We start from the raw sequence: 21,451 nt of genomic DNA, 5'->3' as shown, positions 1-21,451 counted from the left end.
CTTTTAATGCATCTTCACCAGTGAAGACAACATGCAGCTGTTGCTGCATGTGAGGAGTAATTAACATGAGCAAATTCTCCGAACAAGTGCTAGTATTATGATCAAAGAAATACATAGACTTTTAAATCAGTGCTTGACCTCATTCTACATTTTGTAGTCTTTCAGATCTCTCTCACCTGCCAGTTTGGGAATGTACTGAGTGGAGAATCTCTTAATGCTCTTACTCCTCTCCCTCGCAAACCATCCTAGCAGTGCCCCAGTCGGCCTACATTCGCAGTAACTGTACATGAAGATGACACCCTGTACAGATTGCTTTTTCAAAAATCATAGTTGACAGTAGCATCTTTAAGTTGTCCAGAAAGTTGTACATCTTAGTAATTGGCAAATGTGGACTCTCAACTGGTAGAAAATCCAGTCTTTGTATCAACTGCCCTTTCTTTTTTAAACATTTTTTTAAAGGTTATTTATTTTTGAGAGAGAGAGAGACAGAGCATGAGGAGGGGAGGGTCAGAGACAGAGGGAGACACAGAATCCGAAGCAGGCTCCAGGCTCCGAGCTGTCAGCACAGAGCCCGACATGGGGCTCGAACTCACAGACTGTGAGATCATGACCTGAGCCGAAGTCGGATGCTCAACTGACTGAGCCACCCAGACATCCCATCAACTACTCTTTCAATAGACCTGTCCTAGCCTAGTTTTGCTTTGTAACCTGCTGCTACTATTGTTATTCCTTTCATTAAGTCAATTTCATGGCAAGCGTTTTGAAGAAAGTTGAAAACTTTAATATACTTCTGTTGACCCTAGAAGCAAAACAGCAGGTGGGCATATTCAGACATGCTGCTTGCCAGAAATGCATTCCTAAATAAGAAATTCCATGGTGTACCCTTTGACTCCTGACCCCCTAGTCCTGTCCTAGAGCATTGACAATATAACAGAGACAACTTTCTGCTTTCAAAAAATTGAAAGCAAATCTTCTATGGAGCTCTGAGGACTGCTGACAGTCCATCAAGACCTTTATGAATGCCCCATGGGTCAGAAAGGTGTTGGGGATCTCTAGAAATTCAGAATTTGGAAGGCAGACCATAAATAAGAAAGGGGAAAAATTGGAGAGAGGCGATACTGTGTAGATGAAGGGACATTGGCTCTGAAATAAGGGAACAACCAAGGCTGATCAGTTTCAGTCAAGATACAAATGATTGACAAAGACTGAGAAATTCAGTTCAGATTCTTTGTGAACATAAAAAGTTTAGGAACTTCAGTATGTGCTGTATTCTCATCCGTCACCTATCCCATATATGGAACTTACCTATTCTCCCACAAGACCATAAACCCAGTGAGGGCAGGAACTGTGTGTGTCTTAACTGCTGTTATTATCACAGGATAGCCTGATGCAATGCACTGGTGTCCACTACAGAAATGTTTGCTAGTCAGCTAGTACTTTTGTTGTTTTCCTCTAGCAAAAACTCAGAAACTACCTTTATCTTGTACAACAAAGGAATAACCTATGAGTTGGATGTAATGTGGGAATTAAATAAAATATCGTACCAGCATTTAATTGTGTCCTGAAGGAAATGTTTCTCATTGTGGGGGAGAGGGAAGGAATATCACTGTAAAACAAGGGACTTGTCTTCTCATTGTAGCCCTGGTTTTGATCTTGGTCACATGACTGAACAGCAGCTTTCCCGTGGATCTAATCGGAATAACAAATGGTGTGTTGTATTTGAAAATGCTTCAGAAGTACAAATTAATAATAGGTAGTATCATTGTATAAGACACAAGTTAAACTGCAAAGTGGAAGAGCCGGGGAAGGTGCCCTGTCTTTTGTCTTTTTCATCTTGCACACAACTCCTGTCCCTAACTTAGTGCTTGGTTAATAGTTGGTACTCAGAATGTGCTTATGGAGTGAATGCATGATCTTCAACTGCAACATGGAGTCATGCAGATGATCTCAGGGGGCTATTCCTGTTTCTTTGTTTATAGATGAGGATTTTCATATATTATTGCCATGCAGTTGAGTTGTTAAATATTTATGTAAGATACATAGAGTCATAAGACAGTGTTTCTGTCCTTGGTTCACAAGACTTACTTAGCCCTTTTCTCCTCAAATTAAACAGTAATAAAAGGCAACAGGAGAGTTTATTTGGATGTAAGGGAGAAATATTTACTCTGGCCAGCTTAAGGGGGAAAAATGTGCAGCTCACAGAAACGAAGGAAATGTGAAGAGCCAAGTCCATCCAAATCTTGTACCTCCCAGGATCCAGGGGGTGCACTAGGACACAGGCTTACCAGGACTCTAGAGCCTGGCTGGTTTAGTTCCATCCATTTTCTCCTTCAGTCACTCCATTCCAGATTTACATTCCTGGGAGACAGAGTCCAAGGGGCATGATGAAGCATACATACTCACACCTTGGCCAAGAAAGAACAGCTAGGCAAGACTGCATGTGGTGCGGACTGTGTAGCTCCCCGAAGCACAATTCAGGTGCACCTCTGGGATGCAATGGGTTCTACTGACAGTATTACAAGAATTCAGAGAAGAGAGATTCTGGTGAGACTTCACAGATGGAAAGGGGCTCAAGCTGGAACTTTAAAGATGGGTAGGAGTAGGCGTGCTTGGGTGGCTCAGTCGGTTAAGCATCTGAATCTTGGTTTCAGCTCAGGACATGATCTCGTGGTTCGTGAGCTTGAGCTCCGCATCGGACTCTGTGCTGACAGCACGGAGCCTGCTTCGGGTTCTCTCTCTCTCTCTCTCTCTCTCTCTCTCTCTCTCTCTCCCTTCCTCTCTGTCTGCCCCTCCCTTGCTCGCTCTGTCTCTCTCAAAATTAAACTTGAAAAAAATTTTATTTATTTTTTTTTTAATTTTTTTTTTAACATTTTTTAAAATTTATTTTTGAGACAGAGAGAGACAGAGCATGAACGGGGGAGGGGCAGAGAGAGAGGGAGACACAGAATCAGAAGCAGGCTCCAGGCTCTGAGCCATCAGCCCAGAGCCCGATGCGGGGCTCGAACTCACAGACTGTGAGATCATGACCTGAGCCGAAGTCGGACGCTTAACCGACTGAGCCACCCAGGTGCCCCGAAAAAAATTTTAAAGATGGGTAGGAGTGAGATAAATGAAGAAGAGGAAAGACTTTGGGTGGGGCCACAAGAGGAGTAAAGGTTTCGAGTTAAGATTGAGCCCAATGTGTTCACCAAAGGCAGAAGTGACGGAGACAGAGAAGACAGATGTTAATAACCTAGCTATTTCTGTGGAGATGTGAGGATAGATAGCAGGTTTAAACAATAAGCCAGTGATTCAGGCAGGGAAACAGTAAGTGTAGAGCTAATTGTACAGAAAATATTCAGGGAAAGCATAAGGGAGGCCTATGTTATTTTGAAAGAAGACCAGAAAAGTAAATGGTACATTTACTTATCAGGGTATGAGATTGAGAATCCAAGTGAAGGGGAGAATCTTGAAGGAGGGAGTATTTGTACAAAGGCTGAAGGACAGGGTGGGGACTGGATGGGGGTGGAGACACCAGCATAAGGGTTTCGATGACACTTGTTCTAAATATACTAGATCTTAGCAACATAAGGTAGTGAAGGGAGCACTGTTAGATGAGACTCAGAGATGAAGACGCTTTAGAACAACTAGTGTGGCCCCGGCCACAGTGCTTAGGAATTAACAAGGGGTCAGTGAACGATTACAACAACTTGGTTAAAGTTAGCATGAATTTGAGCAAAAGTTTCCAGATGACTGGATGGAAACTCCTTTTGGTTAACATTCAAAAGCTAGGGTTTCTGAAACTTTGGAGCAGATTTTAAAGATAAGAGAATTTATTCAGGAATTTAACTTTTGTTCCTAGACTTAAAGGATTATTGGAAATACTTGGAAGACAGCAGATTGGCATACCTCATGATGATTTGCACCCCTTATTTACTTATGGAGCAGTTGCCACAGAAGCCTCTTGATCTTATATCCTTTTCATAAAATAAATGTATTACTAGAAACACCAGACGTTTCAGTGTTTGACTTAGCACTGAAATAGCCCTGAATAGAGTACGTTTAGCCATTTTCAACCTTTTTCTGTGCTTCTCCAGTATTTATGCTGGAGTTACCTCAAAAATGGATTCAAGGAGAAAGCATGAATCTACAAGCAATCCTTAACCTCAAATATTTGATTTATGTCATCACATTTAAGTAGTTCAGAATCTGCTTAGAAAAGACAAGCTGGGGAGTTTGGCTTCTCTTTACCCCTTTGAAAGAGTCAACCTTTAAGGCTTATTAGTGAGCCAGATTCTCCCCACCCGTAAGCCATTCAGCAGTGGCCCTTTCTCAGTTTGCTTAAGGCAGTGTACAAATAACTGCTTTATGTCATAGACCTGCTTCTACAAAATTAAAAGTAAACCAAATGCTATTTGCTCCAAAAAAAAAAAAAGGCCCTGTAAATCATGTCTTCATAAAAATAGTCACTTATTATGTATCCGTTTTATAAGTTTAACATTTCATGTATTGGATTTACTTACAGTGAGGTACATCAAAACCTTATAGACACTGTCTATGGGGTATCTGAGTCGTCTTAAAGGGGACCTTTAGTGTGCAGCGTTTAGTTGCTCACAAGGAATAATCTAGTTGTTGGTGGGGCTGATCATAACCTCAGTAACAACTACTGAGAATTCTATAAGGTAAGTTCTCTACAAATATTGTTTATTGAATATAATCATAATAGAGATAGGAATGTAAATAATCAAAAGCAATCATATAGAGTAGGTATTATTATGGCAGCCTACTTTACATATGAGTAAACTGAGATTTAGGAAGATTAGGACATCACACAACTAATAAGTAACAAGGTCAGAACTGAGCTCACATGTGGATGGTTCCAAAGCCCATGCTTTTACCGCACATTATCATTTCCTGATTTATTAAGTGCTCCCATATGTGACATTATGCTAGGCTCTCTTCACCAGCAGCCTGCACCCTTCCTTGTTGGTTCCTTTAAGTTTTCCTTCCTTCCTTCCTTCTTTCCTTCCTTCCTTCCTTCCTTCCTTCCTTCCTTCCTTCCTTCCTCCCTTCCCTCCCTCCCTCTTCCCTCCCTCTTTCTTTCTTTCTTTCTTTCTTTCTTTCTTTCTTTCTTTCTTTCTTTCTTTCTTCTTTCTAGGAAGAGAGAGAGAATGTGAGTGGGGGTGAGAAGCAGGAAAAAAAAAGAGAGAGAGGGAGAGAGAGAGAGAGAGAGAGAGAGATTCCGTGCTCTGTGAGGAGCCCAATGCAAGGTTCAATCCCATGACCCTGGGATCATGACCTCAGCCGGAATCAAGTGTTGGTTGCTCAACCTACGAGCTACCCAGGTACCTCTGTCTTTAATATATATTTTTAAATGTTTTATTTAGTTTTGAGAGAGAGGCAGAATGTGAGTGGGGGAGGGGAAGAGAGCGAGGGAGACACAGAATCCAAAGCAGGCTCCAGGCTCCGAGCTATCAGCACAGAGCCCGACGTGGGACTTGAACTCAAGAACCGCGAGATCATGACCTGAGCTGAAGTCGGACTCTTAACCGACTGAGCCACCCAGGCACCCCTTTAATATTTTTAAATTAAAAACGTTTAAACTTTTTATTTTAAATTAATTTTAAGCTTAAAAGTGTTGCACAAACAGTACAAAAAATTTCCTGTATATCCAGACTCCTCAAATGTGAAAACTTACATAACCACAGCACAATGACCCAAATCAGGACATTAACATTGATACAATTCTATTACATAATCCATAGACCTTACGTGAATTTCACCAGTTTCTCCATAAATGTCTAGGATCTAACCCAGGCTGACATGCTGTATTCAGTTGTCCTGTCTCCTCGGTCTCCTTCGCGGCCAGCCCTGTACTCATACGACCCTGAGAGGAACATCTCTTCCCATTTGGCATCCTGGCCACTTTGCTTGATTCATCCCTTCAATCTAGAACAATTCCTTAGTCTTTTTTCATCTTTCATAACCTTAACACTTTAAAATAAAGTACTAGTCAGTTATTTTTGCAGAATGTCCCTCATTTGGGCTTGTCTGATGTTTCCTCATAAGTAAATTGGGGTTGTGCATTTTTGGTAAAAATACGATGGAAGTTATATTGTGTTCTTCTCCGTGGGTCAGACCAAGAGGCACATGATTTGTCACATGACTGGTGGTATTAACTGTGATCATTTGGTTAAGGTGGTATCTGCTAGATTTCCCACTATGAAGTAAGTATTTTCCTCTTTAATTAGTAAGTATTTTCTAGGGGACTACTTTGCAACTGTAAATATCCTGTTTCTAATAATACTTTCGCCGTGAATTTTTATCACTCATTGATAATTCCTGCCGAAAACTGTCATTACTATAGTATTTTAAAATGGTGGCATTCTTTTTCCATCATTACTTATACATGTATTAGTTAGACTTTCATTGTAAATAATAGCTTTCTCTTCTTCCTTGTTTGCTCAATTATTTATTTATATAGGCATGGACTCATGGATATTTACTGTATTCTGTGGGGTGTATTCACATCATTGGTTATTTTGTTTGTTCATATTGTCCCCTATTTGGCCAAAAGAGCCCCTTCAAGTTTGGCTGCGATCCTTTTGACATGTTTCCCGTCATTTGTTTTAAAACATTGACTTTCTGGCACCCCAAGATGTTCTAGGCTCATCTTGTACGTTCTCTGCTCAGCCATGGCATGACCAAGCCTTGGTTCCTTTTGTTGGAGAATGGTATTCAGAGACCCAGATCTGGGCACCAGGTGCACTCATTGCTTGGAATTTGTTACTATGAAGTCAGGTTTATTGTTTGTGTTCTTTGCCAGTTATTAATATATTGTCCCTTACCTAAATTCACCCTTTGTTACCTACACTGCAATGGCGGAGCTGGAAATTAAGCATTTCTCCTTCACAGAGAGCATGATGTTATGATTTCCCAGGTAAGGGCACTGGAGGGACCTTATAGGTGAAAGGTGCTTCTTCTCCCGGCTCTACTGTGCTGCTGTTTTGTTATCTCCTCACTCCTACCACATGGCTGCCAGCAGCATGTGGAAAAATCCAGTGCTGCTCTGCCCCAGCTACTTGTCCAGACCACATAGTCACTGGGTGAGCTCACAGCCTTGGCCCCAGTCCAGTGACCACCTCACTGTGGCGCTCCCAACGTGGACATCACCCTGGGCCTCATGCTGTTCTGGTGAGTAGGCTTCCAGTAGCCCAACACCTTCTGTGTGCCTGTCTGTTGTCCTGGCCACATCTACCCCAGGGGAGTGCTTTTGGCTTGTCGGCCCTGGCTGCAATTCCTTCCTGCCAGCTTCGGCCTGCCTGCACCCCAGAAGGGTATTTCCTGCTTGCTTGGTGACTGTGGAGCTGCTCTGGTCCAGGCAACCCACTAATTTTTAGCATTCACTGAATGTCTCCATCTACCACACCCTCTCCAGTGAGATCTGAATCTCACTCACCCTTGGGGAGAGGCCCCTTCCAAGTTTGTTCATTCCTCAGGCTGTCTCCGCCTTAGAGCATTCTTCAGAGTTCTCTTTACACCTTTACAGTTGGAGTTTATATTACATTTCCCTGTTCAAATCACTGCATGATTTCTACTTCCTGATTTGACCCTGACTGATACACACTCCATATTGGATTCTCTTTCCCATCCTTGCTGATTTTATTTATCTACATATCCTGAGTAAGTGAATCACTACTCTGGTCGCCAGAAGTCCAAACTATATAAAAAGACTTACTGAGAAAAGCCACTCCCCTGTCCTTACCATCCATTCTATCCTGTTCTCATTCCCCCATCCTTTCCAACTCATTCCACCTACTCCTTGTTTCTATCTCACTAGTTCTTCTTTGCACTATTGAGAAGACACCTGCATAATTTCTTATTTCCTTGTCCACAAAGGGAAGCATCCTACTGATACTCTTACATTTTGCTTTTTTTTCACTTAACAATATATCCTAGTAAGCATACCACACCAGTTCATAGGAACCTTTTCATTCTTTTTATAGCTGCATAATACTCCATGGCCTGAGTGTACTATCGTTTATACAACTGTTGTCCAGAGGATGGGTATGTAAGCTCTTTCTGCAGAATGCTGCAGTGAATAATCTGTGCATATGTATTTTTGTATTTTTGGGGATGTATCTTCAGGGTAGATTCCTAGAAGTGGGATTGCTCAGTTGAAAAGTAAGTCCATGGATTGCTTTGTTAGTCATTGCCAAGTTCCCCTTTCAAAGGGCTGTGCCAATTTGTATTCCCACCAGCCATGCGTGACGGTGCCTGTTTTCCCCAGCCTTGCCAACAGGATGTGTTGTCATACTTTAAAATTGTTGCTTATCTGATAGGTGAGAAATGGTGTAGTTCTAACTTGTGTTTCTTTAATTATGAGCTATTTGAATATCTTTTCACATGTTTAAATGCCATCTATATGTGTTTAAGTGAATTTTCTGTTCCTGTCTTTTCCCATTCTTCTGTTGATTTTGGTTATTTCCCTCCTTTTTGAGAATTCTTTAAATATTGAGGGTATAGCACTGTGTCTATGGTATAAGTTACACACATTTTTCTCAGTGTGTCGGTTGTCTTTTGACTTTGTATATATGGTGCTTTTGCCATGCAAATGTTTTTATATTTTTATGTAGCCACATGTATTGATCTATTCTTTCATTTTGTCTGGATTGTAAGTTGTGGTTAGAAAGACTTTCCTTGTACCAAGATCAAAGAGGAATTCACCCATGTTTTTTCCTCATATTTATATCATTTATTTATTCATTTATTAATGTTTTAGTTATTTATTTTGAAAGAGATTGAGAGTGTGAGCAGGGGAGGGACAGAGAGAGAGAGGGAGAGAGAGAGCCCAGACAGGCTCTGTGCTGTTGGTGCAGAGCCCAATGTGGGGCTCTAGCTCATGAACCATGAGATCATGACCTGAGCTGAAATCAAGAGTCAGATGCTTAACCGACTGAGTCATCCAGGCGCCCTCTAGTATTTATATAATTTAAATGTTTACATTTGGATTCCTGATCCTTTTCAAGTTTTTTCTTATGTATGATGTGAGATACAGATTTTTATCTCTTTTCAGTAAGTACCCAGGTTTCTCTCTCTTTGCTCCAGCAATTTGAGATGCCTCCTTCATCACACACTAAGCTTCCCTATGTACTTAGGTCTCTTTGGGGACTTTTTATTCTACCCCACTGGTCTGTTTGCCTAATCCTGTGCCAGTTCCAGACTGTTTTAGATAGACAGGCTGTAGAGCAGCATTTAGTCTGGTAGAGGTAGTTTCCCCCAGTCATGCTTCTTTTTTTTTTTAATGTTTTACTGTTTTTGAGAGAGTGCAAGAAGGACTGTCTCTCTCTCTCTCTCTCTCTCTCTCTCTCTCTCTCTCCTCTCTCTCTCTCCCTCTCTCTCTAGGGGCAGAGAGAGGGAGACAGAGGATCCGAAGTGGGCTCTGCATTGACAGGTTGACAGGCTAACAGCAGCAAGCCCGAGGTGGGGCTCGAACTCATGAACCCTGAGATCATGACCTGAGCTGAAGTCAGATGCTCATCTGACTGAGCCACCCACATGCCCCTACAGTTGTGCTTTTTAATTGATTTCTCAGCTCTTCTTGTATGTTTATTTTTCCATACTGACATTCATAACGACTAGTCCTTGACAGTTAATATGATTCGATTATGTGATCCTAACACATTGAGGAAGCAATTTAGAGGCTCAGAGGTACATCTGCATTAACAGTTAATAATTCAGCCAATGGGAGCCTTCGGCAGTGACCTGGGCCCTGGAAGAAGATTGAGTACTAGGTATTAGACCCAAGATGGGATGAGGAATGTCATAGATGTGGGAGACAAACCCTAGGTAAGACTCTATTCTGGAAGTCACAGTTGCCTAGAACATCAGATATGAACTTCAGAAGCAGTGGTCAGGCCCAGAAGAGGTCAGGGAATCAGACTTTTTACAGTGGTGGCAAAGAGCTAGCAGGTTTGATATGGGAGGCTATAAGTTCTGAGTCTGCAGATGAATTGAACTTACATTATCCATTTGGTAGGAAAATTCTCAACTCTCTTATTCAAACAGTCAAAAATGTGGCTTTAAAGAGTTTTGTTTAAGTGTATTTATGCCTGACATATTTCAGAAGTAAACTTTGTTTTATTTTGTTCCGGGGAAATCTAAGTCCCTTCTTTCAGAGTTCGATAATTTGAAACTAAAAGTTTTAAATGAATTTTAAACAGCCACTTTCCCTCCCCTACCCACACATTTACGAAAATAAACAGGGCCACCCTACCAGCCGCTCTCTGATTTGCATAACAGCAAGAGCTGATGCAAATCCTCACACTTGGGGCTATTTCAGAGTTTGTGGAGATGGCAAAGGGTTCCTTTCCTTAAATAGTCTTGAGTGTGGTACCTTGGATTAATATCTGCAGAGCATCGACTTTGTCCAAAGCAAAAACTGTTTAAATACCTTGTTTCTTCTACTTATCCTAGCTTCCTATGGGCTGAGTAGTTATTTTTATTTTTTACAAGCTAGCAAATAAAAAGAAGAGATCATTTATTCTGCCTTTGTACAAACTATTCCAAGCAACTAAGTAGTTGGTAAGGAAAGGTTTCTTTTTCTTTCTTCAAAACAATTTGTTTTTGAATGGGGCATTTTTACCATCATTTTTCACTGTGTCATTAGTTGAGCCAGGATTTTCTCTTGTGGTTGTGTCCTCTCCCTAAGAAAAGAAAAGAAAAACAAAAACAAACACACGTTAAGGCAGCCTGGCCATACGCATACCTGACAACATCCCTCACAACCTTGTAACATGAAACCACTTAATCAAACTGCATGTTGGTGTGTTACCATATGGGAGACAAAGAAGTGAAAAATACATAAGAAACTAAGCCACGTGGCATTCGGGGCTCAGTTCTTCAGGTATGAACCCAACTGAGTGGTGCCGGCACGAATAAAGTTGCTTCTGAAAAGGAAAGCCTTGGTGTCATGACTCTGAGCAAAAATCCTGCTATGTTCTCACCTTTGTTTAATCCAGAACCCATGCTGAATTATGGTGCCTTTTGATTTTCTCAAAGCCTAGGACAGTGTTCAGTGCATAGTAGGTACTTAAAAACCTTGTGGCTGATCGTGGACTTTCAGAGATTCAAAGCATAATCCCCAAATCATAACTTTCAAAGTTTCAGGCACTAGCAAGGATACTTTGGTAGATGAAGGGGTTTTTTTTTGGTTTTATCCCTTTATCCCAATCACTGAGCTTAGCAGACTGTCTTGTCTGACCCTGAGTAAGATTTCTCTGACTTCTTTGATTCTGTTTCTTCTCTTTTCTGTGCCTTTGGCTGACCCCAAATTTAGAAAACCTCATAACATAATTTGGCCCTCTAGATTTTCTCAAAAGTAAGTCTGTCCCTAAGGACCAAGCTGACTCTACAGCTAAAATTCCAGCAAAGTCTGACCTCAAAAACACTGAGTCTGTTTTTTCCTAATTGAGAATGTCATTCACATTTCTTCTGAGGATTCTTCCCAGCACAGGAGTATACTTCGAGGGGCAGCCAAATATAAATGACCAGTGAATATAGGTAAACATGCCTGACTTCACAAATCATCAGAGAAGTGCTAATTAAAATTGAGAAGCCATTTTTTCCCCCATCCAACAGATGACCACAATTCAGAAGATTGAAAACATCCAAAGGCAGCATGGATGTGGGAGGATCTACATTTTGATGAGAGTGAATATTGATGAACATCTTTGGATGTTCAAGTAAGAACGTTGGTCAAAAATTTGACGTGCGCTTATTTACTTAGTTCACTTTTGGTAATGATTTTCTAGCGATTTTTTGAAATCTTTTCTTTCTTTCTGTATTGGTTGGGGTTCTCCAGAGAAACAGATCAATAAGAGATTGTACCTATATCTAGATATCTAGATCTATATGAGATTTATTACAGGAACCAACGGACTCATGGTGGCCAAGAAGTCCCACTCTCTGCCATCTGTAGGGTTGGGAGCCAGCAAAGCCAGTGGGTGATTCAGTCTGAGAGCGAAAGCCCCAAGAATCAGGGGGCCAGAGACGTAAGTCCTGGTCAGTCTGAAGGCCCGAGAACCAGGAGACCTGATGTCCGAGGGCAGGAGAAGATAGATGACCCAGCTCAAGCAAAACCAGCAAATTTTTCCTTCCTCCTCCTTTTTGTTCTATACAGGCCCCCAGCAGACTGGGTGATGCCCACCCACACTGGTAAGGGTGGATCTTCCTGTCTACCTATTCAAATGCTAATCTTTCCCGGAAACACTCTCACGGACACACCCAGAAATAATGTTTTACCAGCCATCTGGGCATCTCTTAGCCCAGTCACATTGGCACATAAAATTAACCATCACACTTGCTTCCTTTTTTGTTTTTGTTTTTTTTTAATTTTCTAAAAATGTCTATTTATTATTGAGAGACAGAGAGAGACAGAGCATGAGCAGGGGAGGGGTAGAGAGAGTGGGAGAGACGGAATCTGAAGTAGGCTCCAGGCTCTGAGCTGTCAGCACAGAACCCGACGCGGGGCTCGAACCCACAAACCGCGAGATCATGACCTGAGCTGAAGTCGGATGCTTAACCGACTGAGCCACCCAGGCACCCCTTTTAAAAAAAATTTTTTTTTAACGTCTATTTATTATTGAGAGACAGAGAGAGACAGAACATGAGCATGGGAGGGGCAAAGAGAGAGCTTCCTTTTTTGTTTTTATCTTTAGAAATCTTGCTAGTTGGAATTTGTTTCCTTAGGAGAGCATTCTTGTGATGTATGCTCTTCACCTGCTTTCCTTGTGTTCTTTTTATGCTTACTGGCCTAGAGAGAGAGAAGCATCTACAAACTGGTTATTTTTTATTTCAGGGACTTGGCTGAGAGCCACCCTCCTTCTTGGAGCCTGAAAATAAATAAGATATATTTCCAAGGAAAGGAATTAGCAGTTAGAGGGAGACTCCCTCCACCCCTCCCCCCCACCTCCCCCACCCCCCCACCCAGGGCTGGAATGTCATTCTAGGAGATGGAATCAGGTTCTTCTCAGACATTCTCCCCTTTATCCATGGTCTGTCGGACTCCTGGATCTTCAGCTCTAACTGGACACAGGGCTGTCACTAGCCCACCCGGGGCCCTGTGTGAATTCCAAGAAGGCATCACTTTGGATGAGAGTAACCCCATTGGCCAGTACTTGGTGAGCAGATGTTATCTTTGTGTAATTTTGGAAAAGAATTGATCTCTATTTGTGGAATAGAGTGAAAACTTGATTCCAGCTCCCTCCAGTCACCCCCTGGGCCAGGCATCCTTTCGCAGGGCACTGCCCGCACAAGCTTGACCGAAGCCCTGCCGAGGATGCCGGATTTGTCTTTCGGGTCTGTCACTTGGCAAATTGGCGTTTTGCCTGAGCCCTACGGTATGGCCCTCAGCCTCCTTCGCCACCTCAGTCTGGGCTTTAGAGCTGTTTGGCAGGGGGTTCTGTAGTTTTGTTTGAAGCCTGGTCATATCTCTGTTTCAGTGAGTTTTAAGAGAGGAGGTAAAATGAAATCCCTACTTCCTCCACCATGTTTAACTGGAAGTTTAATTTTGGAAGCATAACATCATGACTTACTTGAAATTGTCTTTCGTTGTACACTTCTTTGCGGTGATCACTCGCTCACTCACTCACGCATGATTGGCTTCCGTTAGTCATAATAATCTCCACCGAGAGAGCAGGTTCTGAGATTGCTGCAGTGACACAATACTGTTCAAAAACACTTTTCCCTTGACTTTTGTGCCTCACAGTGTTTCCCAGTCGCCTTCAGTTCCTGTACTGTTTTTTTGTTTTTTGCTTTTTTTTTTTTTTTTTGCAATTTTCTCAAGAACACAGCTGCTGGAAAAGCATACTAAAGGGGTCAACACTTAGGTCATGGAATAATTCACGCATTTCCAGTAAACAGCACCAAACCATGCATTACTTGTGCAGAATTCCAGTTGACTGGGATGAGCATTTAACTAAACTCTCAGCTGGTGGCAGGATTGGTGGAAGGGTTTCAGTTAGGCTGTGGCTGCTTGTGTGTCCATCTCGGCGAGAGGCAGGGGGAAAGAAGGTACTAGTCCCTAATGAAAGGCCAATTCTGTTGAAGGCTTTTTTTTTTTTCCCTGCTTGTTTTACATTTTTCTTTTACTAGATTGTTCACTCTGATGGGAAAAAGACCAGTTTACATTTGGCTAGATAAGTAAAGAGTTGAATGCGGAAATCCAAATTAGTTGGTGCCATATTTTTTCTATTTTATTCTGATATCTTACAGATTGCCATCTTGGGCAACTGGTTTTGTTTGGAGACAGCCACAGTGAAGAGAGCTCTTCAACACCTTTCTTCCCTGGAGGCTGTCTTCCACCTTAGAACAATTGCTGATGCGTTCTTGTTGCAGGCCAGACTCCTCTTGGGCACAGAAGCCTTTCGTACACACTTAGATTTTGTGACCCAGACACCAGGGTTTGAGCAACAGCCCTGCTTGTAAATAGCTTCAAACAAACAAACAAAAGGACCTCAGTCTCCCCAGGGTTACATTGAGCCACTTTTTGCTGTTTTGTAACTTTGGTGGAGAGCAACGATTTCCTCAGGAGAAAGTGTTTTCTTTTAAAGAGACTTTATTTTAAAAATAATATTCGTTTGGTGTCCAAGTTACATTTTATGAGGAGAAACCATAAAAAACATATTCATTTGTGAGGAGGAGTGGGTAAAGGGAGCCTGAGAGCGATGCATGCTTTAACAAAACAGCTGTGACAATGCTTTAGCCCAACCAGTATGGTCCCGGACATTGGGAAAAGAAAAAAAAAAAAATCTCAGTGCCAAACAAAGCACTCTTCAGGGTGAAGGGGTTGAGAATGGTGTGTATGGAAGGTATGTAGTTTAAATGGAAACTGTGCAAGGATCAGCCTGCCCATCAGGGTTTTGCTGAATGCCACAGATAGAGCCAGAGCTGTGATGAGCATTGCCTCGAACATGCTCACGGTCCAGGTCGTTTGTAAACTGCACCGAAGTGTAATTGAAGCTGTTTTCTCAAGTTATCGACATTCCTTACTGTAAAAATAGAGGAGTCAGCACACAATCTCCTTGGCCGGCTGGGGCTGGATATTCAGGGGAGGCTAAGGAGAAGAGAATCAAGCGTCAGGAGCACCCCAGCCACGCGAAACCTCCGGGGATTTTACACAGCTGAGGAGCTTTGTGTGTTCACACCCTTTAAACAATATGGTCTTAACAGTTCTTGCCACGTTAAATAAGAGCCTTGCCAGTCTTGCTAAGATGGGTCACACTTTGCTGTTTCCTCAAAGCATGATGAACAAAATAAAACCTTTCTTGATGTTTCAATCAGGGATAACTTTAAAAGCATTAATGGCTGCACTGAGCCGTTGGCACAATTTGTACCAGGGCCCCAGGAGGTTTGGGAGAGAGCCCAGAGATCATCCTTCTGAATAGTTGTGTCTGCTTTCTTGGTGGTGTTTCAGGCTTTGCTCTCCGGGGCACCCTAGAACTACCAGGGTCTGGCCTGTGGCTCCTGGCCCATCGAAGCTTCTTTTCTCTTTATCTGCTTGCTGTTCCCAGTCTTCTGGGAGCTTGAAAAACCTTCAAACAAGCTTGTTAAAGTTATTAAACTGGAGTCCAATTCACCAACAATGACCCATGGGGACTCACCCACATCTTTACTGTAGGCCACAAGGGGCGCTATTTTTGCCTTAGAGATGCCCTTTTACTGACTTCCTGATCTTGAGCTGTTTCGTGTAGATGAGGGTTTTGTGTAATTTAACTTAAGATAGATTAGGAATCATCATAATTTGAAGGAATGAGATGAATATGGCAAAGGCAATATTGTATTTGGAGTTTGTGTTCTACTCTGACCACTAAGGGGGCATCCCTATCCTGCTTTAATGCCAAGTGGCTGAGCATTAGGACAGCTATCGCCAAGCCTGGACACTTGGGGGACTGTGTAACACAGCCAGTTTGGGTAGCTTTGGGGGAATTTGGCGGAAGAAAATGTGACTTCCTATTCTGGTTCTGTTGCTACCTTGGAAAATTAACTATTCACCCTGGATGTATTTCCTTAATTGTAAATTGAAAGATTTAAAACAGAAAGAAAGATTCTTCTAGCTTAACATTTTTAGTTTTGTGTGTGTGTGTGTGTGTGTGTGTGTGTGTGTGTGTGTGTATTTCTCTTTAAAGTCCTTTAAGATGCAGGACTCATGGCAGATAGCCAAATAGCAAATACCAGATCGAATGCTATCCTGAGATCAGGTATCAGGATAAGGTGACAGAGCAAACTACCTGGCCCTCTCTCCTCAACCCTGACTTGATGGAACACGGCAGACAAGATTAGAGATGGGACCAACTTTTCTGCATAGTAACCTTTTAACCAGCATCTGTTAATCAATAGAGCATGAGGTGGTGTCTCTCCTGGGGCCCAGGACCCATCAAAATTGAATAATACGAACAGCTATGACACAGTCCTGGCCAGTTGGGCTCTGGTTGGCGTTTGCTGTGCTGTCTGAATTTTATAATCCTCTCGATCCAAAAAGGTTAAATCTCATTCTGTATGTTCCATGATGATCTATGTTTAATATTTTTTCTGCCCCTTTAGATCTTGCCATCTGCATGCTGCTGTGTGAAGGAATATCTCCTTCCTAAAATCTTGAGCAATTTTTGCTCCTAACCAAACTGCAAACTTCGTGAGTTTTAAAAGGCAGGAGGAGGACAGGGAGGCACGTTTTACTTTCAACATGTTGTCAGAGATGAGCAAGGTACAGTCTGGAGACAAAAATCCTGGTCCTGAAATGATGACTGATAACCCGTGATTCTGTCACAGTGATGTGAGCAGGCAGATTGGTTCTTCCCGAGGGTCCTGGGGGCCTTCTGACAATGTGGGCTGGTCTGGAGTGAGACCTAAGGTTTCCTTGTCTCCCTTTCAGGCTGTGTTCGCGGCATGCTCACCAGACAAGGATTAGAAGAGCCACTGACAACACTGTATGCAATACATGGAATTCATTGTATTTTAAAGTTGGATATCATTCAGGACCACACGCATGTTTAGGAAACGGAGTATACATATGTTATTTGAATACTCATGGTTCAATGTGTATAGTTGTGAAAGTTCCTCTCTGTAAGGACAAGAGTCTCCTACAAGGTCCAAAAAAAATCCCGTGTGGATCTGCCCATCTTAGAGATCGCAGGTACACATGTGATCCCCAGTCAGGCATCCATTCACACATGTCCCAGGTACACGGACAGCTTCTGGGATTGCCTGCTAAGACCTAATTTGTACACTATGTTTACATGTTTAATTATAAGCCTATTCTACCTAAATCCCACCCCCCTTGCTTTCCTATTACATATAACAGTAAAGTCACATTCCTTGCTATGAATTACTGTGATCTGGCCCCTGCCACATCTCCTATCTCCTCTCCTCTCCTTCTCCTTCCCTATCACTCTCCTCCGCTGGCCCCCCTGGCCTTCCTTCTGTTCCTGGCACACACCAACCTCCTTTCCTCATGGCCTTTGCGCTTTCTGTTCCCTCTGCCTGGAATACACATCTCACTCTTCAAGGTTGGCTGCTTCTTTTCACTTATGTCTCTGCACAAATGTCATAACTGTGGAGAGGCCTTTCCTAACTGCCCTATCAAATACTACCCCGTACCCATCACTTCATCACATGAATGATTGATTTTTCTTGAGACATGTATCACTCTGAGGACTGACCTCTGTTGATTGACTTGATAGCTGCCCATCTGCGAGAGCGTGAGCAGAGTGTGAGTGGAGAGTGTGAGCTCCATGGCGGCAGGAACAATGCTGGTGTTGTTCCAGGCCCTAGGCCAGCTCCTGGAAGAGGCACAGAGGAGTGGCTGGACACACAGTGTGGACTCAGTGACCATACATGTGCTAGCTGCGAAGTGAGCTTTATGCCTTGAGGGTCAGAACAACAGACTAAACTACGACAAACAAGAAAAATTCTTCTGAACAGTTGTCCCTACCGTGTCATAAATCTGTGTTTCCTGGTAGATTCATATCACTTTGCTTTTGGAGAGAGAAAAAAGAAATTCTATTATCCTGTAGACTTTCCTGCATCCATGGCTTCCATCCTGTCCCTTTGGAGCTCCCTTTCTGCTTGCCAGGCTCCCCGGCTCCTCTCATGCCGGATCCAGAGTGCCCCCCAGAAGGTGCTGGATCCAGAGCGCCCCCCCCCCCCCCCTTCTCAGCAGCCTGGCCCTCCGCCTCCCTTCCCACTTCCGGATGGCATCTGTTGTGTCAAATGGCATTGGCTTATACCCTTCCCTAGAAGAGTTACTTTATTCAGCCAGGTGTGCAGCGGTGGGGAGGGGACAGGCAAGAGAACTTTGCAATCGGATTTTCAGGCATTTGAAAGGAAAGCTTTGTGCTCTTTTTTTTTTTCCAGAAGTTTTCTTACTCTGATGGAAGAGGCCATCTGGGTCTTCTATTAACTGGGTCTGCTGTCATCTTGAGAAAGGTAGCTTGTTGCCTGAGAGAAACAACAAAGTCATGTTTGTCTACTGCCTAAAATTTAAAACACCCCATGAGTGCATTCGTTAGTGGTCTCATCCTTTCCAGTAATAAAAACGTGCAATTCCATGGTCCTTGACAGTGGAATATCATGCAGGGCTCTGAGTCCTGTGAATCACAGGGTTGAAGGACTTTGGAGGTCTTCTCTGCCAGCCTCCCACCCAGGAGAGACCCTGAGTGAAGCCACTCAGCTGGTGTGACACAATCAGAGGATCTCAGGGTTAGTCATCTCGTCCTGTCCCCTGTCTCTGGGCAGCAACACAGCTAACCCACTGTAGTCAAGTAGAGAACTTTTACAAGATACACACACTCTCTCCGGTGTTTCCCAAGGCAGAACCCGTGGTGTGGTGACTGTGGTATGAAGTGACAACACAGGAAGTCGGTTGTGGGGCCAGACCAACGGGGGATGCTCAGTTCTCTCTCCCAGGCTCAGAGACCAACCCACATTCCTGCTGTTTCCATGGAACTGAAATGTTTGTGTGGGTTTAGTAATCTTCAGGAGAAGCTGGTCATGAGGTGACGTCCTCCTTCTCTAGTGCCAGGAGGATGAATCTGGTGACTTTATACAGCAGGCTTTTCCCCCACAACCTCAACCGAATTTCTGAACCTTAGGTTTTCTAACTCAACCAGACTCAAACTGAGGTGTTGTATCTAATTAAATGATAAAACCAGGGTACATATTTCACTGTGTTCACACTTGTGGGATTTTGAACTACAAGAGGGAGAGAAAGAGAAAGAACAGAGGCTAGTGAACCCCTATAAATCATTTTTATTTCTCAGCACCCCTATTTCTGCAACTCAAGCGTCTCTAATTCTACCATTTTCTCCTCACTGAGACCTCACAGCTCAAGGAGAGAACAGACAAGGAAAAGAATCGATGGGCATGATCAAAGGAAAACATTTACTGGGAGAGGGAGATAGATGGGTTCACACCTCCTGTCTTTGTCCCCATGGGGCTTCACTGCTTCAGTCTGCTGGGAATACAGTGATTTCAGGCGAGCAGCACACACCCAGGCTGAGAAAAACCCTCACCTGGGATTGAAGGGTCTATGTACTCACGTGTGTGTGTGTGTGTGTGTGTGTGTGTGTGTGCACGCGCGTGTGCTCAGAGTGGAGGCCCATGGGATGGGGAGAATAAGAAAAAGACTTAAAATTCTACCTGTAAAGAGGATGCTTTAATTCAAGAGAGTCCCCACCAAGAAACTCTAGTACAAAACTAGAGACAAATGCATGCTTTTTTCAAACGGTGTTGCCAAGAAACATGTTGAATACTTGTGCTTTTCATTCAAACTTAGAGTTAAGTCACATTTAACGTGCTCATCAAGACGGCTAAATAAAGATTGCAGCCAGACTAGAATTATCTAGAGCTCTGCAAGAAATCTGCCATGTGCTGTCTGTCACTGGTTCTGCTGATGTCACCGTGTCCTGAGTGTTCTTCTGAACTTGTTATAGCCCCTGTTTACACTGCCTCTCCACCCCTCCACCCTCAATCAGTCATTTTATTTGACTGATTTCTCGTGTGTCTCTTTCAAACAAAAAAGAGGGAGGTATCACTAGTGCCCTCTGATGGAGTGTCACAGAACCATGGCTGTGACATCTAAATAGTAGCACTCCGTGACAGAGCCAGAGTTGTTCTTGCTTTGGTAAATGACAGTTTAGGAGGGGCACAGAGAGGACTTTCTCTCAACTGCCAGCTGTTTCAAAGCATTTTCAGTCAGGTTACCCAGAATTGTTAACATTTTATGGCAAATTAGAAAAGTGATTTCCAGGTCACTTTCTAAAGCCTGAATTTTGTCACCAGCTCACCTGTTGACCTGGGAGAATAGAACCCTCTCAATTTTCACATTTAGGAAGAGAGGTAAATGGAATCAACCTTCAATGTACTTTCAAAAAGACATGGTTTTTAGAGTCATTGTGAACAATTTAGAAATGAACATAATGACTTTTTCTGTCCCTCATAATAAGGGAATTGGGTTTTGGGAACTAAGATAAGGACTTCTAGAAAAATCATGAGCTCTGTGGCTCTGGATACCTCCCAGTTGACTTAACAGACGGTTCAGGTCTGGGGTGGGATCATGGCTAAGCCGGGCTTAAACAAATATGGTGGTGGTGGGTGCAGAATTCAAGAGGTGGTTAGGAGGGCAGCCTCTGAAACAGAACAGGTGAAGTTCCAATTCCAGCTGCACCACTTGTATGTGTGAACTCGGTCAACTAATTTAACATCATTCTGGATCAGAATGATAAGTAAAGCCATGATGTTATATTATGTTCACCATATTTACAACAAACTGGGTCCATTTTTGAGTTCTTGGATTGCACTTAACTATTTTTCAAAGCTTGGGGGAAGTTCTTACTGAAAATGCCCTAGAAATTGTAGGATTACATTACAGAAATTTCTTCCCAGAGCACACCTGAAGAACCAGTTCTATAAACTGTTAGATAGAAGATAAATAAGGGGTGTGGATCTAATATATAACACCATGACTATAATTGATAACACTGTATTATGTAATTGAAATTTGCAGAGAGTAGAACTAAAACATTCTCACCAAAAAAAAAAAAAAAGGAAAAAAAAGGTAAATATGTGAGGTGATGGCTGTGTTAATCAATTCATTGGAGGAAACCGTTTCACAATATATATGTACGTCAAATCATCACGCCCTGCACTCTAATAATCTTACAATTTCATTTGTCAATTATATCTCTGTAAAGCTGGGCGGGGGCAGGGGGAGAATAAATGGTTCTACCTCATCTGAAATGAGGAAAGATCTTTTTTGGCCAAGAGGAGAAAATTTATTTTCCTCACCTCTCTCCCTGCCAATGCAACCCCAAATCAAAATTATTTAAATTCCCAAATTTTCTTAACAGTGGCCTCCTAATGCTTATTCACCCATGACTGAGCTTCTTTCGCCTCAATTCCTTAAAAAACCAGAAAT

The 21,451-nt window shown here is 42.7% G+C and overlaps 1 protein-coding gene across 3 annotated transcripts in view; it reads left to right on the top strand.

Moving 5' to 3' along the window:
- ADAT2 (adenosine deaminase tRNA specific 2) overlaps window positions 1-21,451 on the top strand; it is a 167,382-nt gene that overhangs the window by 44,220 nt on the left and 101,711 nt on the right. Inside the window, exon 7 of one of the 3 annotated variants that reach the window (XR_007152325.1) lies at window positions 3,842-3,959. The exons of the other annotated variants lie outside the window; for them this stretch is intronic. The gene's annotated coding sequence lies outside the window, so the exon portion shown is untranslated. Of the gene's footprint in view, window positions 1-3,841; window positions 3,960-21,451 lie in introns of those variants that run through there. 3 annotated transcript variants of the gene reach the window in all.

Source organism: Prionailurus viverrinus, chromosome B2 (genome assembly GCF_022837055.1).
Source record: "Prionailurus viverrinus isolate Anna chromosome B2, UM_Priviv_1.0, whole genome shotgun sequence".
NCBI lineage: Eukaryota > Metazoa > Chordata > Mammalia > Carnivora > Felidae > Prionailurus > Prionailurus viverrinus.
Note: the sequence above shows the minus strand (reverse complement) of the source record. Positions and strands in the feature narration are given on the sequence as shown.